The 24,531-nt window shown below is 33.4% G+C and overlaps 1 pseudogene; it reads left to right on the top strand.

Moving 5' to 3' along the window:
- Positions 1–2,841: 2,841 nt before the first annotated feature.
- On the top strand, positions 2,842–24,181 carry LOC113271004 (eukaryotic initiation factor 4A-I-like; annotated as a pseudogene).
- The last annotated feature ends 350 nt before the right edge of the window (positions 24,182–24,531 follow it).

Here is a 24,531-nt window from a genome sequence, read left to right as displayed (position 1 = left end):
ATTTTCCTACTTCTACTAACTTTGGGATTTGCTTGTTTTTTTTTTTTTCCCCTCTAGTTCTTTTAGGTGTAAGTTTACTGGGTTTATTTGATGTTCTTCCTGTTTATTGAGGTAGACCTGTATCACTATATACTTTCCTCTTACAACTATTTATACTGCGTCCCATAGGTTTTGGAGCATTGTGTTTCCATTTTTATTTATCGCAATGTACTTTTTAAAAAAATTTCCTCTTTGATTTCTTCATTGAGCTATTGCTTGTTACTAGCATTTTGCTTAGACTCCACATGATTGTATTTTTCCAAGTTTTCTTTTTGTAATTAATTTCTAGTTTCATACCATTGTGGTTGAAAAAGATGCTTGATATGATTTCGGTCTTCTTAAATTTATTGAGACTTGTTTTGTGGCTTAACATGTGGTCTGTCCTGAAGAATGTTTCATATATACTTGAAAAGAATCTGTATCCTGTTGTTTTTGAATGGAGTGTTCTATATATAACTACTAAGTCCATCTGTGTCCTTCAAAGCCACAGTTTCCATATTGATTTGCTTTAGGTTCACCTATCCATTGATGTAAGTGGGTTGTTAAAGTCCCCTACTATTATTATATGACTATTTCTCCCTTTGTCTGTTAATATTTGCTTTATATGTTTAGATGCTCTATTTTGGGAGCATAATTATTTATGCTTATAATTTATATTTATTTATAATTGTTCTATCTTCTTATTGGATTGATCCCTTTATCATTATCTAATGCCCTTGTCATACATATATATATATATATATATATATATATATATATATATGTGTGTATATATATATATGTGTGTGTATATATATATATGTGTGTGTGTATATATATATATATATGTCTATATTAATTTGATGGTTGCTTAAGTTCGAACACATTCTAAGAGCACTACATTTTTAATCCCCCCTCCATATTTTGTGTATATAAGTCACATGTTTTGTCTTTTTATTTTTGTATCCTTTAATTGTTATAGTCCTAATCGATTTTACTACTCTTTTAAGCTTCATACTGGTTTTATAAGTGATTGATCTACTCCCTTTACTATATATTTGCTTTTATCAGTGAAATATTTTCCTTTCATAATTTTCTTCTAGTTATGGCCTTTTTTTTTTTTTTTCTACCTAAAGAAGTCCCTTTAACATTTTATATGGCTGGTTTAGCAGTGATGAATGTCTTTAACCTTTGTCTATGAAACTCCTTATCTCTCGTTCAATTCTGAATGATAACCATGCTAGGAAGAGTATTTTTGGTTTAGTTTTGTTGTTGTTGTTGTTGTTTTGTTTATTGTTTTTTTCTTTCAGCACTTAGAATGTATCATGGCATCCCTTGCTGGCCTGTGAAGTTTCTGCTGAAAAAATCAGCTGATGGTCTTATGGAGTTTCCCTCATGTATAACACATCACTTTTTCTCTTACTGCTTTTAAAATTCTTTTTTTATCTTAAACTTTGACATTTTAACTACTGTGTATCTTGGTGTGGACTTCCTTGCATATATTTCGTTTTGAGTTCACTGTGCTATTAAATGCCTGTTTCCTTCCCCAGGTTAAAGAAGTTTTCAGCTATTCTTTCTTCAAACAAGTTTTCTGTCTCTCTTTTTTTCTTCTGGGATAACTTAAATGTGAATGTTAGTATGCTGATGTTGTCCTAGAAGTCCCTTAATCTATCTTCATTTTTAAAGTTCTGTTTTATTCTTGCTATTCAATTTGGTTGTTTTTCATTACCATGTCTTCCAAATTGCTAATCCATTTTTTTTGCATCCTCTAACCTAGTGTTGAATCCCTCTAGTGTATTTTCATTTTAGTTATTGTATTTTTCAACTCTGCTTAGTTCTTTTTTATATTTTTGTTCTCTTTGTCGAAGTTCACACTGAGTTTATCCACTCTTCTTTCAAGTTCAGTGAGCATTTTTATGACACTTACTTTGAACTCTTTATAGCACAGCAATGCTAGGTGGGGGAGCAGCACCAGCACATGACACTTACTTTGGAATCTAATTTGATTATCTCTCTTTCTTTTCCTGAGATTTTTTTCTGTTCTTTTGTTTGAAACATATTTCTCTGTCTCCTTATTTTGTCTGTGTTTGTTTCTATGTATTAGATAGCTCAGATATTTTCTTCTGGTCTTGAAGATAGTGCCCTTATGTATAAGGCATCCTATGGTGTCCAGTAGTACAATCCTCCCTGGTTACCAGAGTCAGGTGCTCCGGGAATGTCTTCTGTGTAGGCTTGCATGCCTTCCTGTTGCGACTGGGCTGTCACTGCTACGTGTGTATGCTGGTGTGTGGGACTGGGCCCAACCTAGTTGGATGCAATGACTGGTTGTGACTACTGTATCCACACTGGTTGGCAGGGATGGCCTCTGGCACAGCTGGCTAAGAGGCCAAGCTGTAACTGCAGCAGGCATGCTGGTGGGTGTGGTTGACCCCCAGCCTGACTAGGTATGATGATGAGTTGTGACTACTTGGGACAAACTGGTGGGCAGGGCTGGCCCCCAGCATGGCTGGCTAGAGGCCCACCTGTGGCTGCTGTAGGTATGCTGGTAGGTAGGATTATTTCCTGGTATAGGTCGCCGAAAGGCCTGGCTCTAACTATTGGCAGGTGTGCAGGTTGGAAGAACTATACCCCCCTTCCTGATACAGAATGTTCTTTGTAGTGGCACTAGTTCTCACCAGGGCTGTCCACTGGTGTGGTGGGGTGGTAGTCACTGTGGGGGGATGCTGGTCCTAACTGTTGCTGCCCACTGGGTGTGGCAGGAGGGTGTGCACTTTACAAAGGTGTGTTTGCTTATGTGGGCTGGGTTTGCACAGCAACGCTAGGATGGGAGAGCAGCACCAGCGAATTAAATGGGAACGGTCAGAATGTGCTTCCACCATCATCAGGCCAATTAGGCTGAAAAGAAGGCAAGAAAATGGTGCCCAGTAGCACTCCCATTTCTAGAGAAGTTTCCTACAGGTCCCTGCCCATCCAGCACATCTTAAAATTAGTCAACAATAGGCCTTCGCTTATAACCTAGGCTATTTTGAAATTGCTGCCTCTGTGCTGGGTCTCAGATCAAGTGATATAGTGTGCTGGCCCATTAAGAGCAGAGTCTGAATTTCCTATAAACCTTTGGTTTCATGGAGTTAAGCCCCATTGATTTTCAAAGCCAGACATTATGGGGCTTGTCTTCCTGGTACAGATCCCCAGGGTGGGGTGTGCCTGATGTAGGGCTTGATTTTCTTGTTCCTCTGGGAGAATCTCCATGCTTGTGATATCTCACCTGCTTGTGGGTCACTGCACAAGGGGTTTGGTTCCCAGTCATGTCTCTGCCCCTCCTGCCCTTCTCACTGTGGTTTTCTCTTTATCTCTTCCGCCGTGGAAGTGCTGTTCGGCTAGTCTTCAGGTCATTTTCGGAGTGAGTTACATTATATGTGGTTGTAGCGTCAGTATGTCTGTGGGAGAAAGTGAGCTCAAGATCCTCTGACTCTGACATTTTCCTTGACTTCTAATGCTATCTTAGTTTCAGTATATTAGTGTCCTTTGATTTTTATCAATAATAACTAAACAGCAAATATCCACTGTTTAAAACCAGTAATTCTTAAAAATAGCAACTATTCACTGTTTAAAAACAGACACAGTAGGATTAGCAAAATAGTATAAACAGAGACAATTCTGTTAGTTCCACAATAAAAACAAACAGGTGCAATGCCAAAAACAGGTACTCATGGATTATATTTGGAATAATAAAAGAAATAGAATGTGTCTGGTTCTCATCTGTACACATAAGTCCAATGACTAGATCAGAGTGGTATTTTTTAATTCAATAAAAACTTCATCAACTAATATACACTTTACAAAGGAATGCAAAGATGAATGGAACATAACTCATTTCTCATGTGAAGGAATATATACTTTATTGCAGGAGAATGGCACATATTTAAAATATGCAGATAATTAGTAAGAGAAAGGAAGTGTTTTTTAAATTGAAACATGTATTGTTTGAAAAACTATTTTACTTTGGGGCGCCTGGGTGGCACAGCGGTTAAGCGTCTGCCTTTGGCTCGGGGCGTGATCCCGGCAATCCGGGATCGAGCCCCACATCAGGCTCTTCCACTATGAGCCTGCTTCTTCCTCTCCCACTCCCCCTGCTTGTGTTCCCTCTCTCGCTGGCTGTCTCTATCTCTGTCGAATAAATAAATAAAATCTTTAAAAAAAAAAAAAAAAGAAAAACTATTTTACTTTGACATTATAAGTTCTGCCTCCATTATCCCTGTAAAAAACTATGTGAAATACTTAAAAATATTCTTAAATGTTCTGTGGCTACCTACAAATAGTAAGTTGTATATTTCCCTTTAAGGGTAGAAAAATGTGTGTTTTCAAATGAATTATTACTACAAAACCTTAAAATTTTAAGTAAAGTACATTCTGCTGAAACTAATATTACACTTTAACTGGAATTTAAATAAAAACTTGGAAAAAATACATTCTGAAATTCTATATTTTATTAGCCTAATTTGGTTCAAAATTGAAATACATACATGTTTGTGTGTGCACACATGTGCATACATGTGCAAACAAAACCCTGTTTGAGTGTATGTTTCCAGAAAGTTAATTGTGGTTATTTCTCGCATGTGTTACTGCTAGTTTATATTCCCTGATTCTCTTTTATATTCTCAGATTTTTGGTAGGGATTTTCCATACATGTATATTTTATATAATACATATATAACATATGCCATATATTATATATGCATTATATATTATACATGTAACATAATATGAAATATATATAAAATATTACATATACATATTATACACATATAACACATTACATATATAAACATATATATAATAAATGTATATTATTTTATAATTAGACATATTAAGTAGTAGAAATAAAAGGTCTTTTCCAGAACATAGAAGGATGAATATTTTAAGAGTTAAGTTTAAATTCTCTGTTTAGTGGGATAGCAGTCAGTCATTGAAACTGTATAACACTTTTAACATCAAGGTGACCACCAATGATATAGGTCAAGTCCAAAGCAGAAAGTGAAGAGGGATTAAATATACATAGAATATAATTACAGAAAACAAACTATCAAATTTTCTGAGAAATCATGTGCAAAATAACAAGAGAAAAATCTTAATGAAACCTGATAAAGATTTATTAAGTATTTTAAAAATCTTTTATAGAGTCCTATACTATACTTTGTACATCATTGTATTTGAAAACATGACAGCAAAGCTGTTCTTTTTTTTTTTTTATGTTGAGAATCTTTGACACATTTATATGCTATGGAGATCTAGGAAAAGTTTGAAATTTTAGTCAATCAACCAGATGGTTTATCTGCATGATGCCAAATTGCCACCTGCTTAATAACAGTTGCATGATTAACTGTACTTTTAAAATTTTTATCCACGTGTTTGGCATAATGTAGAAACAATCATTTTATATATTTTAAAGCATTTAATGATACCACATATTTGACAGCATACATGATCTCTATATTTCATGAAAATAACTCTATTAAGGACGTAGCACAAAAGCACAAAATGTACTGTATGGTGTAAGTGTTCATATCATTGTGAGTCTTACACTTTTAATTATTTCTAGAAAATATTTTGTAGACTCAATCTTTCACCTATCTGCTACTCTGTTTCTTTGATTGCAAAAGGCTGGAAGAGAGCATTTATATTCAATTTTCTAAGTACCAAAGCTGCTTTGCAATGCTACCTCAGAAATTTGATTGGTAAAATAACTTAGACGTTATTTTGTGTCTTTCTATAACTCATATAATAGACTTAATTTACACAAATAGTAGAAAATTTAATGAAAATTTTCTTTTTGTATCAACACACTTTAATAGCACTATAGCTGTCATACAACCAGCTATGTAACATTCTCTGTGTTAATATACATCATAAGCACAGCTTGCATGCTTTATGCAAATAACAAATGAATAAATTACATTCTGATAATAAACTCATGAAATTTTGAGAGCAAGTTGTATATAGGCCATTTAAATAGACGATACGTAAAAATGGAATTCAGAAAGTGACAAAGTTAGTTTAAAAGGATTTCAATATTTTTATTATGAATGTATATTTTAAAAAATATAGGTTTTCTACATTTCTCTTTTACTAAACATCATAATATTCAAGATGCTGTGCACGGTAATTACTGAAGTTGATTTGTGCTTGGCATCTATTCATGTATTTGTTAGTGCTGCATAAATGTTGCTACCTGTTAACTTTTTCTTGCAGATTAAATATTTCAATTATCCAGAATGTGTTATCATTAAAACAACGCACAGCCAAGGTTTTCCCCTTTCCCCCCATTAGTCTCATGAGTAAATTTGGCTTTAGTAAAGTTACAGAAATGGGACTTCCAAAAGCCTTCAATACAAAATTTAAAATATTGCAAAGAATCTCAAATATCAAGATGATTGGACTCAGATAAAATAAATGAATTAAAACTGCTTTAAAATTATGTCATAGATAAAGATTTTTATGTATTTGATGACAATTCTTGAAAATTACAAATCTAAAATATTGGCTTTATTTACTCAATGTTTTGGAACTTTCTGAAGCTATATTCTGAAACCCAAACCTTTCCCTGACTCTTCTAATCTTGTTTACTCATCCATCCCTTAATTTCCTCTTTAAAACAATTTTCTTCCCACATTATGTGTAATTTCCCCCCATACTGTCTAGCTAGTAGCTCAATAATAACTTTTACTGGATTGTGACAACTGTGGACACTAATTAAATCTCTCAGTCAAAGTCTAACAATACTCTCTCCCTCTGTTCTCAGCCTCCCTACCACATGAAATTTTAAATGAAGGATGCTTGGTAACTATGACCTACGATGTTTTAGATTTAAGAAAACACAAATATTTCTGTTTATCAAAATAGACAATGTTTGTAGATATTTAGTGAGAGACACTATAGGTGCATGCTGACTAGTAATATTGTTTTGCCAACATCTTTTCTTCAAAAGAATCTTTTAAAACATATCTCAAATAGTCAGTCTGTTCGGGTGCTTAGAAGTAATTCTACCAAAAGGAAAAATGAAGACACTGATACTACTCTAGAAAGACCATAAAAAGAGAAAAGAATATTGTGTGAATATTTCTGTGTGTGTGTGTGTGTGTGTGTGTGTGCGCGTGCGCGCACACGCACATGCACCTGTGCATATACAGGTTTATTACATATTCTGGGCAAATCGTCTCCCTCCCTTTTTTTTTTTTTAATTTGATTTTATGAGAGATTTAGTGTCTAAATTACTATCACAGTTTATAATTTTAATTTTTGCATGTGGGATCCTTTGCCAATTTATAGAATCTTTATAGTTTTATATTTTTTCAGATAAGCACATTCTTTCTACACATTAGTCCTTTATTTTTTGTATAATTTTTGATTCAGTGCCATTTTTGAAACTAGTTGTTAAACTTTTCTGAGTACTTTGCTGTCCCTGGAGTTGGATTTAGAATGGCACAAAATTTCTTCTAAACTACAAGTAGAATATTATTTTTATCTTCTAGGAGAAAAAAAAAACAATTGATAGAATTTTAATTTGTTGTGATATTTAGAACTAGATTAGATACTCAGTATATTTTGGCTTAATATATAAGAAGAACAAGACGAGCTACATACAAATATTACTATCATCCTAAGCAAAAAGCAAGTCTATATTAACATTCAAGATTTATAGACTAAAAATAGTTTGTCTTAAATGGTAGAATTAAATCTGTACTTTGTGACATAATCTGATTAAATGTGTATTCTGATTTCTAATAGTTTTACAATTTTTCAATGAGATAAAAATCTCATCCTTGAGATCAAAGACTTGGGAATAAGCAGGTCACTGAGAATATAACCTGAATCTGATAGAAAGGACTTGGAAGAAGTGAAGAGGAACATTCATTTTGCTTATTCAGATATTTGAGACTCCACACGAACCGGTTAGGTTTCCTAGTAAAAATAGAACAGTCTTCAGTGCAGACCCAACTGCAGCTATGTCTTTGGCCTAGTAGACACATTAATCAATACCTCAATGGTTTGAGTTACCTTTTTTTTTTTCTTCCCCTGAGGAGTAATGCAAAAGGTTTGCTGAAGAAGAATCCCCAGGTTCTGAGAATCTTTAAACTTTGCATTTAACTTGAAAGCTTAGAGTGTTGAACGCTGACTGCATTTTTAAAAAATTATTGTCCACATACCCAGCATTCCTTATCCCTTATAATTAAAAGCGCTTATGTCATTGAGCTACGCAGGGAGAATAGAACTATGCAGGTCTCTCTGATAAATTAACTCTTAAAAGACAACCTAAAGAGTAACAGACATCTTACATATTTCATGGGAAATTTTGTTTTCTTCTGCATATTTGTATCTCATGCTAACTTAATTGTATAACTTAGTTGTGTATTTATCTTGCAAAGTAGCCATTTACTAGGATTTTTATCACTTTTCAGTTTTCATTACTTTCCTGGTGCCACTTATTCCAAGTTTGCCATAATTTATAAGTACTTTGCCTGTAAGGCCACCCCAGGATATGTCATTTATTCTCTGAGTGTTATATTGGCACATATTGTCAATACTCCCAAGAAAATAACCTGCTGATTATCAATGCCAAAAACAATAGAAAGCATAATACAGAGACTGCTAAGGGTGAAGTCCTACACTGTCTATATATATGAGAATAATGAGAGAAGAGTTACCCAATCCAGTTTTCATGGCAGGTAATATAAGTAATTTTTTCCAAAATCTGTGTGTAAATTTATATGAGATTTTTGAATTACAATGAAGGAAAATGTGGTTTATTATAGAAAGAAAATTGTTTAATTCAATGTCTATATAATGCACATACCTATACATATGGATAAGAATACATAAGTCTATCTGAATGAATGTATGTGTATTATATACATGGATACAGATATATATGTTGATATTTATCACATGACCCTGACATTTTAAAACTAGAATCTTAATTATTAAATACATTGTCTCGTTCCTCACTTTGAAAAAAGAACCCTCATATACAAAAAAATCAAGAAAAGTACTGAGTGAAATTAAAGGTAATTTTGTAAACTCTTAAGGACCAATAATTACTGAAAGTGTTCAACTAATTTTGATAAAATTATAAAATAATTATTTCTTTTTCTCTTTGCTTCCCCTGACACCTATTTCCTACATCCCCTTTCTCTACGTTTCCTACATTTTCTCCTCATCCTCCCCTATTTTCCCTCCCACATTCTCCTTCATTGGTACCTTTTCCTTTCCTACTTTTTCCCTAATTGACTACTATCGTTATTGTCATTATCGGCATCTTCATAATTATTTACCTCCAAGACATCACACACTTCAATACCACATTAGGCCATTCAGGGATCATTTCACAATATTAACATTTCTTATTTTTTGTGGTTATGGATTTTGATGCCCTAACAGAAAATCTCATGGGCATCTGGTATATATTTCTAAATATAATCCCAGTAGTGGAGAAGGTAAATTTGTAGTTAGTATTATTTTTTTAAAGATTTTATTTATTTATTTGACAGAGAGAGAGAGACCACAAGTAGGGGGAGTGGCAGGCAGGGGGAGAGGGAGAAGCAGACGCCCAGCTGAGCAAGGAGCCTGATGTGGGGCTTGATCCCAGGACTGTGGGATCAAAATCCTGAGCTGAAGGCAGATGCTTAACCGACTGAGCCACCCAGGCACCCCTGTAGTTAGCATCACTTTAAAGAGATAGCTCTACTGCTTTTATTTTCCTCTTCCTAAGCAGAGGTATTTTAACATTCTCCATTTTTCCCTTATTCAGTTGTGTATCATCTCAGTAGAAAATAATTATTTAGACAACTTGTGAAACGTTTGATCATGAAAAATATGAATGCAAGAGACAAAAATTTCAAAAGAGATACATTTTATATAATGCAAATATTTCATGCTTTTTGATCCCCCAAATCCCTACAATATTCTATATTGATCGTCTGCCCCATAATCATTAGTTGAAGTAAACGCACTCAAAATCACTATGTTAGTACAAAATGAAATCCACCAAGTAAAACTCAACTTTGTTGCTTTATTGCTATTCCCTTATTTTATGAAGATCAGTGCCTGCACATTGGCTAGAAACACTTGGATTCTACAACCTAAGAATCATATAAAATGCGTTTGTTTATTAAACTAATAAACACTATGAATATCTTTGTACTTAACAGATTTCTACCAGGGGATTTTCATCATCTTTTTTTTTTTTTGCTTTTAAACCACTTTCTACTATTATTCAACAAGAAGTTAACAAATATTTAATAAATGTCTGCCATATACAATTGAGTATATTCCCTGTCCTTCAATAAAGCCAGTATTTTGTGTATCTGACATATGTATTTTTCTATTGAAACACATTAGAAAGAGAAAACAATATTTAAAACAAATAAACACAGAAACATTTACTTTACCTCCCTAAGATAACAGCGGCTTAGTAATAAAGCCCTTCACTGTCACTTTAGATCTTACAGAGTTGGTTTCAGATATTCTCTCGTGGTGATGTATTTGCTTCTCCTTCCTCATCTCCCCATAAATTGTGTAGAGGTAACTCTATGCAATAGAAGAAAATTTAGGTTGATATAAAGAAAAAGAAAGACTTATAAGAGATCATGAGAGTCTTGACAGTGCAGGCACTTCTGCCAACACAATTCCTTTTTATTTTAAACTTCATCTGAGTCTAATTGGATTTTCTTCTTTCAACTGGGAAACTCATAAATAGTACCAAAGAAGGTCTTCTTTTTCTTAGGTTGCGTTAAATCAGTGAAGATCCAAGGATAAACATTTATGTGTAAGTAATTAAGAGGTTCTAGTAAAAATTAGAAGGAGAGTAAGGAAATTATTCAACTGGGGCAAGGTTCAGCAAAGACAAAGTCCTTTGTAGGAAAATTTTAGTTTTTGTGCAGAGATCTCTTGGAATAGTGTTAAGTAGCAATTCAGAGTGAATGTGACGAGACAGAGAGGAGCTGACACACTTGTCAGTCACTGGGTTATGAAAGGCTGAGGGAATGCTGGCGTATCCATCTGTTAAAACAGGTAGAATATGATTGGGCAGCCTTAAGGGCAGGACCTTTGAAAAGATGTAATTGCTATTAAGAGTGGAAGCACATCAGTAGCCAATGTACATGAAAGTGATAAGGAAACAGAAAATATATGCATGGACAAGAGTGAGCTTCAATTCTTACAAAAGAAGAGAATCTCAGCTGCTGAATTATGTGAACTTTGTTTTAGCTGAAAAAAAATGTCAGTATAAAAAAATAAACTAAAATAAATTTCACCCTTAAGTGCACCTTTGATGAATTTTAGTAATTATATGTAGTCATTATCTCATCAATCATGATGCAAAGCATTACCAACCAACTAAAATATATCCTTGGGCTCCTTTGCAGTCCATGCCTCCTCTGGCTGTCCTTCCTCACTGCTGGGAACCACCGATCACTTTTTTGTCCCTATAATTTCATATAATATTTCTGTAGTTTTGTATAAATGATATGATAATGTTTACTTGTTTGTGTTTGATTTTTTTAACGTAGCATGATTTTTTTTTTTTTAAAGATTTTATTTATTTATCCGACAGAGATAGAGACAGCCAGCGAGAGAGGGAACACAAGCAGGGGGAGTGGGAGAGGAAGAAGCAGGCTCATAGCAGAGGAGCCTGATGTGGGGCTCGATCCCAGAACGCCGGGATCACGCCCTGAGCCGAAGGCAGACGCTTAACCGCTGTGCCACCCAGGCGCCCCTGTAGCATGATTTTTTAAAATTCATCCATGTTTTTCAATGTTTCAATATGTTTGCTTTTACTTCTGTGAAATTAGGATATCACAGTGTATTTAATTACAAGTTGACAGAGGCTGTATCACTGAGCATTTCAATCAGAAATCTCTGACAGTTCTTTTTGCTCCACATCTCTGCTGACACTACGTATTGTCAAGCATTTTGATTCTAGCAAATCCAGTAATTTGGTAGTGTTATCTCATTATGGTTTGAATTTGAATTTCTGAGTGACTAATGTTGAGCACATCTTTATATGCCTATTGGCCATTCATCAGTCTTCTTTTTTGAATGGTCTATTCAAAATTGTTTGCCCATCTTTTTTTTTTTTTTTTGATGTTTTTATTTTTTGTTTTTGTTTTTTGTCCATACAGGTATTCAATTGTTTAAGTATCATTTATTGGAAAGACTGTGTTTTTTCCATTTAACTAACATGGCACTCTATAGAAAATAAATCCGTTCTATAAATCTGTGATTATTTCTTCACTCTCTATTCTTTTTTATTGATCTATATATTGATCATTACCACTATGCACACTATCTATGGTGTATCTTTCAATGGCGCAAGTATTCTGTTTTGGGATGTTTATAAATGACAGTTTGGTTAGAAAGTTGTTCAGATATTCCATATACTTACTGATTTTTTATGATTTTCTAATTATTGATAGATAAGATGTTGAAATCTCCAATAAAACAGTCTATTTTCAGCTTAGAGTTGTCAATTTTGACTGATCTATCTTAAAGCTCTATTATTAGGTTTTTAGAATTGTTATGTCTGCTTGATGATTTTATCCTTTCCTTATTAAGAGAGTTACATCTCTGTCTATGGCAACTTTTCTTGGTATTGCCCCATTTCTCTTGTCTGATAATAATATAATCAACAATGTATTCCTGGTAACTTTCTATTAGTACTTGTTGGTTTTTGTTTTCCTATGCTTTTTGTCACTGTTTTTATATTTAAAATGCAAGTATTATAAATAGCATATAGGTTAGTCTTGCTTTGGGATCCAAATGAAGCACTTCTACATTTTATTGAAATATACAGTTCATTTAAATTTAAATAATTATTGATATATTTAACTTTACCAACTTTGTTTTATATTTGTCTTTTTTTTTCTATTTCTGCTTCCTTTAGGATTATATTTATTTTAAATATTCTACTTAATATTGTACTGGTTTTATCACTTTGTTTAGGTGTTGGCTATAGGAATTATAGTTTTCAATCAAGAGTTATCACAGTCTACATAAAATTAATATTATATTCCTTCACATGTAATATGAAAACCTTTCAAGAGCGTACATTCATTTGCCCCTTTCTTCCTTTGTAGATTTGCATACAATTTATCTATACGTATATTAAAGCCAACAATATATTGCTATTATCTTTAAGAGGTCAATAAATAGTGTTCACACTTTTTCTACATCCAAATGTCTATATGGTATTTTCCTTCTGCATTAAAAACTCTCTTCAAAGTATTTTCTCAGGGTGCCTGTGTGGCTCAGTCAGTTGAGCATCTGACTCTTGATTTTGGCTCAGGTCATGATCCCAGGGACTGGGATTGAGCTTTGTGCCTGGGTCCAGGCTCAGTGGGCAGTCTGCTTGTTGATTGTCTCTCTCCCTCTCCCTCTGCCCCTTCCCCTGCTCCCACTCTCTCTCTCTAAAATAAATAAATCTTGAAAATGAAGTATTTTCTCTTCCAGGTTTCCTAGTTACAAATTTGGGCAGTTTTGTTTTTTTCTACAAAAGATGTTTATACTCTTTTCACTTCTGAAGCATATTGATTACTGCATAAGGAAATTTATTTTGACAGTCCTCTCTAAAACCTTTGGCCCTTAAAACATTATCTTCTGGCTTGCATTGTTTCTTTTAAGAAGTTAATGATATTCCTTATTTCTGTTCCTGGTATATAATGTCTCATTTTTTTTGGACCGTGTTTAATATATTCTATTATCATTTCTTAGTGATTTGACAATGATCTTCCTGTGTGTTTTTGTTTTGTGTTTATCCTGATTGGAGTTTGTTGAACTGCTCAAATCATGAGAGTTATAGATTTCACAAAATTTGAAAAAAATAGTTCATCGTTTCTTTAAATGCCTTTTTTTTTTTCTGCCCTAATATTTCTCCCTATTCTTGTGGGAATGTTAATACATATATGATAGAGTTCTTGATATTGGCTAAATTCTCTGATGCCTTGTTTGATATTTTTAAGTCTTTTTTTCCCCTATTAAGATAGTTTTTGTTTTAAGTGGTTTCAAGTTCTGTTTGTATTTATTCTGAAATAGTTCATCTAAAGGTCATTTTTTACAGAGAACTCATTGTTTAGCCCTATATGAATATTTTTCCAGCCCAGTCATTTATATTTGGTTCTTGTTCTTGTATATCGTACTGTACTGTATTGTATTGAAGTCCTTTATTTCCTCCTTTAATTTCCCTTGCCTTTGAATCCTTAAACATAGTTGTAAAAAGTCTTTTTAAGTCTGTGCAGCAAAATCCATCATGCTTATCATTTCTGAGTTTGTGTCTTTTGATTGGTTTTTCTCCTCTTTTTAAAATCAGTAATTTGCTATTTGGTACTGAACATTACATGTGTTAGACTATTAATGTTTGGATTTTGTTCTCTTAAAAGAAGGTCAAGTTTTATTCTGGCAAGTGGTTGATTAATTTGCAGATGAGCTTGATTGTTTTGAGTTTCTTTTTAGATTTTTCTGAGGTAATTCTGGGGTTACTTTTTCTAGGGCTATAAGTCTTATTTTTAATGCATTGCCTTTCCGGGAATTTACTGAATTCCTGAAGTGTAAAATGAGATCTCTCCACTCTAGCTCATGGGAATTTGAAAATCTAGCGGCTGTTTTCAAACCCAAACAATCTTCAGCTCACATCTCTTCAATAGCTCTTCTTTGGTTTGTTTTGTATTTTTTCTTTCCTTTTTTCTCTTTTTCTTTTTTTCCTTTGGTTGTGGAGTGGTTAGCCTTGCAGAATCTCCTCCTATAACTTCTCAGCTTAATAATTAGCTAAACAGTCAAGACAACTCCTGTGCATATTCCTGGAGTCCTTTCATTGTATAATTTCTTCTTCAGTTTTTGTCCCATAAAGCCAATTGCCCCAATAATGCAACATTGATCTCTTTGGTTTCAATGCAGTGTGATTTTCTGCTCTGTTTGGACTTGCTGCACTCCAGAAGGGTCTCCAGGCATAAAACTGAGGTTGTAGAGCCATCTGACAGTTTTTCCTTCTTTCGGTGATAACAGTGTTGCTTTGCTTATCATGCATCATTTGAAAATAGTTATAGTTATTAGGAGAGGCTAGTTACTAACAGTTTTGCCATTTTAATCACATATGAATATCCCTATCTTTTTCTTTTTCTATGAGTTTTTAATTTTAGTTGAAGTATAGCTGACACACAATGTTATGTGTGAGTCAGGTATATAACATAGTGATTTGACAAATCTGTATATGTTATGCTCACAAGTGTAGCTACTATCTGTCACCATACAATGCTATTACAATATCACTGGCTATATTCCCATGCTGTACCCTTTATCCATATGATTTATTCATTTCCTAACTGAAAGCCTGTATCTCCCACTCCCCATCATCCATTTTGCCCATCCCTCTCACCCTCCCCTCTGGCAACCATTAGGTTTTCTTTGTATTTATGTGTCTCTTTCTGCTTTTTGTTTGTTTTATTGTTTTAAGATTCCACATATAAGTGAAATCATATAGTATTTATCTTTGTCTCACTTAGCATGATATCTTCTAGGTCCATGTATGTTGTTGCAAATGACAAGACCTCATTCATTTTTATGGCTGGTAATATTCCATTGTATATATTTATATTTATAAATATATATGTATATACACACACATAAACACATACCCATCTTCTTTATCCATAATTGGATGTCCCTAAATTTTTAAAGTGAGTTTTTCAACCAATTGTTTTGATTAACTGGATAAGTTTTCATAGTTTTTGAGCAATATTTTTTGATATATAGACATCCTTGGAAAATTCCTTTCAAAATTAATGACAATTTTCAACAGGGAAAAAAGAGTAGTATATTTTTATCAACAGCAAAAAAAAGAATGGTATATTTTTATGGGATTATCCTAATATAATTAGGGCTAATGGTATAAAGTCATTACTGAAAAAAATAAAACTTTCAGAATAATGTCTGTGTTATTTCTCATTAATGTAGTGTTCTAAAGATCACAACATTAAGTGTATTTGTGAACATTAGTACTGTGTCCTTGATTTGATTAGTTATGTCTCAAGGTGAAATAATCATGAAGAGCTCAACTTTACAAAAAAGTTACTGAATATACTATAGATAGATGAGAAATAGCAAGTAGTGACCTAAATCTGAAAGCTGTCTACCCAATTACATTTACTTGCAACATCTTTCATAAACTAGTTAAATAATCAACCAACCAATGAACAGAAAAAACAACCCAAGGAGAGAGTGTGATGGTTAATTTTATTTGTCAAATTGGCCAAAGAACCCAGATATTTGAATACCACTCAGCTGTTTTTGTGATGGTATTTTATAGTGGAGATGGACATTTAGTTCCCTTTACTTTGAGTAAAGCAAGTACTCTTCATAGTGTGGGTGGGCCTCAAACAGTCATTTGAAATTCTTAACAAGAAAAGACTAAAGTCACCTGAGAAAGAGGGAGTTCAGCCTGCACATTGTCTTCAGATTCAAACTGCAACATCAACTCCTCTCTGGGTCTCTAGGCTGCTGGCATACACTAGATTCGGCACTTGTCAGCTTCCACAATTGGTGAGCCAATTTCCTTAAAGTCTCCTCTTCTCCCCTCACCCTCTCTTCTCTCTTGCTATATATATGTGTATACACGTACACGCACGCGCGCGCGCACGCACACACACACACCCTGTTTTGTTTGGAGAACCCTGACTAGTACAAAGGCTACCTTCATTTTCCTTAGCTCTGTGCATATGTTCATGTTTCATCTCCTTTGCTAGTAATTCTTATATGTTGTTATATTAGTCTCCAATCATTTTATTTACATATATTTTCTATCACAAATTAAAGTATAAAATTCCCTACAACTGAGATAGTGTATTTATATTATATATAATATATGTAATATGTATATATATATATATCTTATATATAAGATATCCGTGTTTACTCCATTTTTCAACTACACAAGTTGAATTCCAGTATATGTAAAAAAAAAATCCTTTGGCTTTATATTTTATATTTTGCTACTGACTCTTGTGAATAAATATGAAACATCTGATACATTAATGAACCTCAAAAAGTATGTGTCTGAGTATGTGTGTTGGGAAAGAAAAATGAAGTAATACCAATAGCAGTTGCTTCTAATGACTCTCAAAAGAACCAAAAACTAAATGAAATGTTTGTCCTATATCTGTTCATGAGTGTGCTTAAAAGATGTATTACAGCTCTGTTTATCATTAGTATGTCATAATATTTTAGATTGTTTTCAATTAAGTTTAAAGAGAGAAAAATGCCATATCTGTTTTAAGCGTACTGCTGTTTTGTACCCAAAGTCAATATTGGTAGGTTTACTTTTACGCCAGTTTATTTTTAATGAGAATATTTCAGTAACAACCACAGTAGGATATTTTGATTGTCTTCAAATTAGGGAAAGAAACTGTACTTCATAATTTACTTTTGCCTCTCTTCTTCAGAGAATATCCTTTATTGCTCTTAGAACTACAGTTTCCTATAAATGATATAAATAATATGAATGATGATCTTCATCATTCTTTAAATTGCTAAGAGGCAAAGACTAACTGAAAGTTTGTATTCACCTGTTTTCATGAGAATTATTTAAGAGACAGAAGTTTTTTATTGGCAAATTCGCAAATTGAAGCAAATCAAATCAATGTATAAAACATAGGCATAAAATATAGGAGGATAAAATACAGACATTAATTCACTGAACACACATGTAAGTAATATATACACCCCACATATTCTGAACGATGTCTGCTAACGTTATTCCTCTGTCCATAGGCACATGTAATGCCAATGCGGGCATCCGGAGACTTAGCCGTCCTCCTCTTTTTCTTCTTCTTCTTTGTCTCTAGGCTCTTCAACTTTTATGTTTTTCTTTGACTCCACTAAGCTTCTCTTGAGCTTTCTAGGTTTGACAAAGTTGTCCTCTGGCATGTTTTTGCCAGCTGTCATGGCTCAGAGTACAATTTAAGCCTCTGTTGCACACTATTGTAAATCCAGGTAATGAAAGCCACAAACTTCTCACAAGCATTATAAAGCTGACATCTGTCAAGATAAATATTGTGCAGTCAGCAAGGAGGGGACGGCTTAGATGGCTTAAACAGTTAACCTTTACATTGCATTTGAGAAGGCTTTAGATGCTCCTTCGAAGTATGGTGGTCTGCATAAGTTGTTAGGTAAAATCTGCAGATCGCTTTCATGTTCTTAATAAATAATAGTTTAAGTTTTTAAAAACATATTTGTGTTTTGGAGAAAAAGGATGAAGTATTTCCTAAACCCACTATTTAAAAACATGGTATGACTTTTCTGGGTAAGTTTTTTTTTTTTTATTTATTTACCATTTTATTATAATATTAATACCTATTGCTTAAATAAAATATACTCATGTTAAAGTATACACATGAGGAATATAACAAACCTTTCAACATTGTTTAGAAATACTTTATGTTCCTTGAATATTCTTTTATTTTTACATTGAACACTATATGCAAATTTTCATCTTCTTATATTTCAGTAAAATTTATGTCATAAACATTTTCATGCTAATCATATTAACATAACTAGCTAACTAAATTCTAGCATGAAGTCACCATATGGTTTTCTGGCTATTACTAACAGAGTTCATGGAGTGCTTTAATTACAACTAACATAGCAACTGTATGAATAAGCTCTAACATTGACCATTTCTTATGGATCAGACTATTTCGTGTATACCGTATATAATCCCATTTACTTCTGGTCATATTTTTATATAATATAGAAATATAAATTAAATAATATATAAATAATATATAATATATATAAATATAATAACCATTATATTGTTATGTTTTTTCTGTTATAGACAGTAAAGCCAAAGATTAGAGGAGTAAAATAAAATGGTTGAGACAACACAGCCAATGAGGGCAAGAGCTAGCACTGAATACATTCTTGTAGGCGTCTTTAGAATTAGTTCTTGTAATGCCCTGTCACATATAGCACTATGTAACAGGAAAATGACAGATTTTTTAGTTACAGCACACAGGCTAGGAGAAGATTATTCTTTCACTCTATCCTATTCCTTTAGTATATCCAGAGAACACTGTAGAAACAGAACACTGATCACTATGAAAAGAAAGTATAGCTGATTATTTAAGAACAAAGAGACAAACTTTGGCCATTCCCTTTGAGCACAGAAAAAATACTAAAAGAATATGCTTTTTGCCAAGGTATAAGCAAAAACTTGGAAATGAGAATGCTGTAAGAATTATATTCTCTCTTATCCGGCAGTGAAACACCAAAGATCAAGAGTAGACCAGAAGAAATGTTATTGACATAGACATGCTTTTTATCACTATTTTTTAAGTAAGGATATACTGAAAACTGGCTTGGAGCCCATAAAATCTTTTAGAATTTTCCCATATAAGTATGTATATAATGATTGAGACCCATATTCTACATGTGTGAATCTTTTGGTATACGTGTGTGTGTGTGTGTGTGTGTGTGTGTAAACGGTAACTAACAAGACCTAATTATTCTGTTAATTTTTGTAGGGAGATTGGGAATAAAAGAACCTGTCATTGGAGTCTAAATTGTGGTACCTCATCTACAAAAAATCTATCACTTTATTGTGAGAAAGAATAAGGAAGAACTTGAAGTCAGATTGAATAACTCTAGGGGGGTGGAGGTGGGGAGGAAAAGCTAATATAGTACGCTCTTGCTCTTTACTATAAAAGGTGAATAAGATTAACATACATATTTGTTTAATTTCTCAAGAGAAACAGAATGAAATATGAACTATTTAATTTTGTATAAAACTTAGGAAAAGGGGAATACAGAGAAGCAGATACATTTATAGGATTTTGACTTTGAACCATATTGCTTTTACATTTCCAAAAATGAAATTCTCCCACAAAAATAGGAGAATACCTTAAAAAGTAGGAAAAATAGGGGTGCCTGGGTGGCATAGTCTGTTGAGCGACCAACTCTTAGTTTCAGCTTGTGTCCTGATCTCAGGGTTGTGAGAGCCAGCCCTGTGTCAAGCTCCCTGCTCAGTGGGGAGTCTGTTTGGAATTCTCTCTCCCTGTCCCTCTGCCTCCACCCCACCCCACCACCAGTGCTCACATGCAATCTCTCTCAAATAAATAAATCTTAGAAAAAAAGTAGGAAAAATAAATGCAAAATTAAACACAAACATTAGAAAGTAAATTTCAACTGTACATTAAATTGATAACACAGCTGTAAAGCATAAATAAAATTTCAACTAACTTTAACACAATTTTCTATATGGATTTAAATATGTATATATTTATATATGTAAACAAAATGAGCTATAAATATTCTTTTGGTACATTTTCAGTAAAAATGCACAATAGGTTTATTGTTAGTAATAATGTTGACAATGTAATTTTAAGCTACATTAAAGTACATTCTTTTAAACTACATTAAATGTATTATAAATGAATTTAAAATTATTCCATAATGTATGTTATAAAAAAGTATGTAAATATACTGAAGCTATTTGAAACTAGTTTCTATAGCATAAAAGTATTAAATAAAATAGTTGTTATACCACAAAAGTACTAAATAAAATAAAAACCTTGTTATTAAATTTGAGTTAGAAATAAGAATGTAAGTGTAATTTAAAGTGTATATATTCTGTTTTTTTGCTACTGAAATAATCTAGAAACAGTGACCTCCCAGGAGTAATGTGTACATGTAGCACCCAGATCTTGATTCTAAAAACCATTCTCCAATATAATGAAGATGTGAGACTTGAAGAAATAGCTATTTCCAAGTCTGAGAACAGGGAAAATAGAGAAAATGAAAAATGCACACAAGGAACTGATCAAATATGAATATATTCATATCAAAAGGACATAGGAATGGGGTTGGCAATTTTTGTGAAAAATTATATATATATGTTTATATATTATATATATATATGTTTATATTATATATATATAAATGTTTGGTTTTTTTGATGCTATACATCTTAAAAACTTGATTAGTTCTTTCAGCATGAATTATATGATATCCACTTTAATTTTGGCATATATACTTAGTTGATCTTTCCATTCTGTTTATTTTTAAACTTTTTGTTTCATTTTGTTTTAAAATCCTATTGTGCAAAAAATATACAGACTTAAAGAGGAGACCGTAAGATTCCAGTAGGAAGGTAGTGTATTTTAATCAGTGGGCTTAAACCATTCATATGAGTACTGATTTTTGTTTTATGTTGACTTATTTGTCATTATTTTATTTGCTTGTTTTATATGTGCCATTTCCTACATTTTGGTGATTTTAGTTTCCGTTGCTTCATTTTGTTAAAATACTTAAACCTACATATTCTACTCTAATATTTTCTTATTAATTTTATGTACATACTTGACAGGTAACATTAATATGACCAGTTTTACTCTCTGCAAGGACATTAGTACCTATTTAGTTTTATCTCCTTTTTTTCATCCTCTTTTTCTATAAACGCACCCACATACACACACACACATACATACACATACACACATATACACACATCATAACACAAAACCTTGTTATTTTTTTCATCTAGGTTGTAGTTTAATTTTTAACTAAAACACTTTTTAAAAATAATTATTACTTATATATATCACAAGACATATTCGTGGTAATAAATTCTTGAATAGTATTCAAATGCAGTAAGCTAATTAAATAATTTATAGAAATATAGCATAACAAGAATGGAATACTTTTTTAAAGATTTAGTATTTATTTTAGAGGGGCAGAGGGAGAGAGAGAATCTCAAGCGGACTTCCTGTTGAAAGTGGAGCCTGACATGGGCTAGATCCATGACCCCGAGATCATGGCCTGAGCCAAAATCAAGAGTCCCATGACACTTAACTGACTGAACCACCAAAGCACCCCCAAAATGGAATATTTTATTGTCATTAATAGTGATGTGATTTATCCACATCAGCACATATTTAAAATACTTAAAATATATTATAAAGTGAAAAAATTAATTTATATGAAGATATGTATTTTAGGATACCATTTTACTCAACCTCTATTAATAGTTATGTCTAGATTTGTGCCTCAATAGATAAATAGGTAGGTATATAGATACATAAACATACTTATCTTTTCTGAAAATAGACACCATTATTTTAGGAACACACTTGCCTTTATTGAGGTACAATGTATTACATATACATTTGTAATGTTGAAATTTTGCCATGTTTATGTAATATGTAAAGAAAACATATTCAAAATGTCTGCCATAAGTGACAATTTTAAAAGAAGTTCTTACAAGTCAATGGTTATATGATACATAGGCATCTGGGCAAGAGTTATTTAAAAAATTAATTAATTGATAAAGAAAAATATATGTCCCTAAAATAAAAAGAGTTGAATCTTCACACTCAGTGAAATGTGATTTGCCTATAATTTTGTCATCTCTAATTATTGCAAAACATTTAAAAATAATCTGATGGAGAACATGAGAAAAATGTTACTGAGATGAAAATTAGTGCTTAATGGAAATACGTATATCAACCTTCAGTTGGTATGAGACAGTGTAATTAATCATTGGTATAGAGTTTTAGCAAATTTATGTGAGTTCCAAGTAAGAATATGTTTAACAATTCTCTGCCCTTTATCATAAGAAATGTATTTCTTCTGTTTTTATTTTCCTTCAATTCAATATTAAGAATTATGTTGATTTGAGGGGTGCCTGGGTGGCTCAGTTAAGTGTCTGCCTTCAGCTCAGATAGTCATCCCAAGGTCCTGGGATTGAGTCCCGCATCAGGCTCCCTGCTCAGCGGGTAGGCTGCTTCTCCCACTCTCACTCCCCCTGCTTGTGTTCTCTTTCTCTCTCTCTCTCTCTCTCGCACACTGTCAAATAATTAAAAAAATAAATAAAATCCTTTAAAAAAATTATGTTGATTTGAGTTTCTAAGGATCACATCTTTGAATCAGGATTTCTGATGCAGAGACTATGGCCCCAATGGGATGGAGCCTAAAGAGGTCATCGAGAGTAACTGGAATGAGATTGACAGCTTTGATGACATGAACCTCTGAGTTCCTTCTCTGCGGTATCTATGCCTGTGGTTCTGAGAAGCCTTCTGCCATCCAGCAGTGAGCCATTCTTTCTTATTTCAAGGATTATGATGTGATCACTCAAGCCCAGTCTGGGCCTGGATAAACAGCCACGTTTGCCATGCCAATTCTGCAACAGATTGAATTGGATCTAAAGGCTACACAGGCCTTTGTCCTGGCACCCAATAGAGAGTTGGCTCAGCAGATACAATAGGTAGTCATGGCCTTGGAGGATTGCATGGGTGCCTCTTGCCTTGAGGGGACCAATGTACATGCTGAAGTCAGAAGCTGTAGATGGAAGCTCCCCATATCATCGTGGGTACCCCACGTCATGTGTTCGATATGCTTAACTGGAGATACCTGTTTCCCAAATATATCAAGATGTTTGTACTGGATGAAGCCGATGAAATGTTAAGCCATGGATTCAAGGACCAGATCTATGACATATTCCAAAAGCTGAACAGCAACACCCAGGTGGCTTTGCTGTCAGCTACAATGCCTTCTGATGCACTTGAGGTGGCCAAAAAGTTCATGAGGGACCCCATTCAGATTCTGGTCAAAAAAAGAGGAGCTGACCCTGGGGAGGGTATCTGCCAGTTCTATATCAACGTGGAATGAGAAGAGTGGAAGCTGGACATACTGTGTGACTTGTGTGAAACCCTGACCATCACTTAGACAGTCATATTCATTAACACCTGAAGGAAGGTTGATTGGCTCACTGAGAAGATGTACACCTGAGACTTCACCATGTCCACCATGCACAGAGATAATGGACTAAATGGAACAAGATGTTATCATGAGGGAATTCTGCTCTGGCTCTAGCAGAGTATTGATTACCACAGACTGGCTGGCCAGAGTCATTGATGTACAGCAGGTTTCTTTAATCATCAACTATGACCTTCCCACCAGAAGGAAAACTATATCCACAGAATTGGTCATGGTGGACAGATATGGCTATAAGGGTGTGGCTATTAACATGGTGACAGAAGAAGAAAAGAGGACTCTTCAAGATGTTGAAACCTTCTACAACACCTTCATCGAGGAGATGCCTCTCAGTGTTGCTGACCCCATTTGAGGGGCTGTCCTGGTACCTAGTCCTACCCAGGGTTCAGTCTGTGGAGGGCTGAAGAGGAGCAGGAGAGGAGAGGGAAGAGAGCCAAAGGATGGAAATCTTTCATTTTTTTTCTTTTTCTTTGAATGAATGTCACTTTTTGAGACAAAAGAATTATGTTTATTTTATTACATAGACTATACTTATCAATATAAATAGCAAACTTTTAAAATATATTTTATAAATTAAAAGAAAACAGCATGTTTGTCATAAAAAAACAGTATTGGTTGAAGTTTGTCTATTGCATACATTATAAATAATCTCAGAATAACCTCATGGATTTTGTTCCCTTTTTTTTTTTCATTTTCATGGGT

Source organism: Ursus arctos, unplaced genomic scaffold (assembly GCF_023065955.2).
Source record: "Ursus arctos isolate Adak ecotype North America unplaced genomic scaffold, UrsArc2.0 scaffold_4, whole genome shotgun sequence".
NCBI lineage: Eukaryota > Metazoa > Chordata > Mammalia > Carnivora > Ursidae > Ursus > Ursus arctos.
This window is presented reverse-complemented; position numbering and strand designations above follow the sequence as displayed.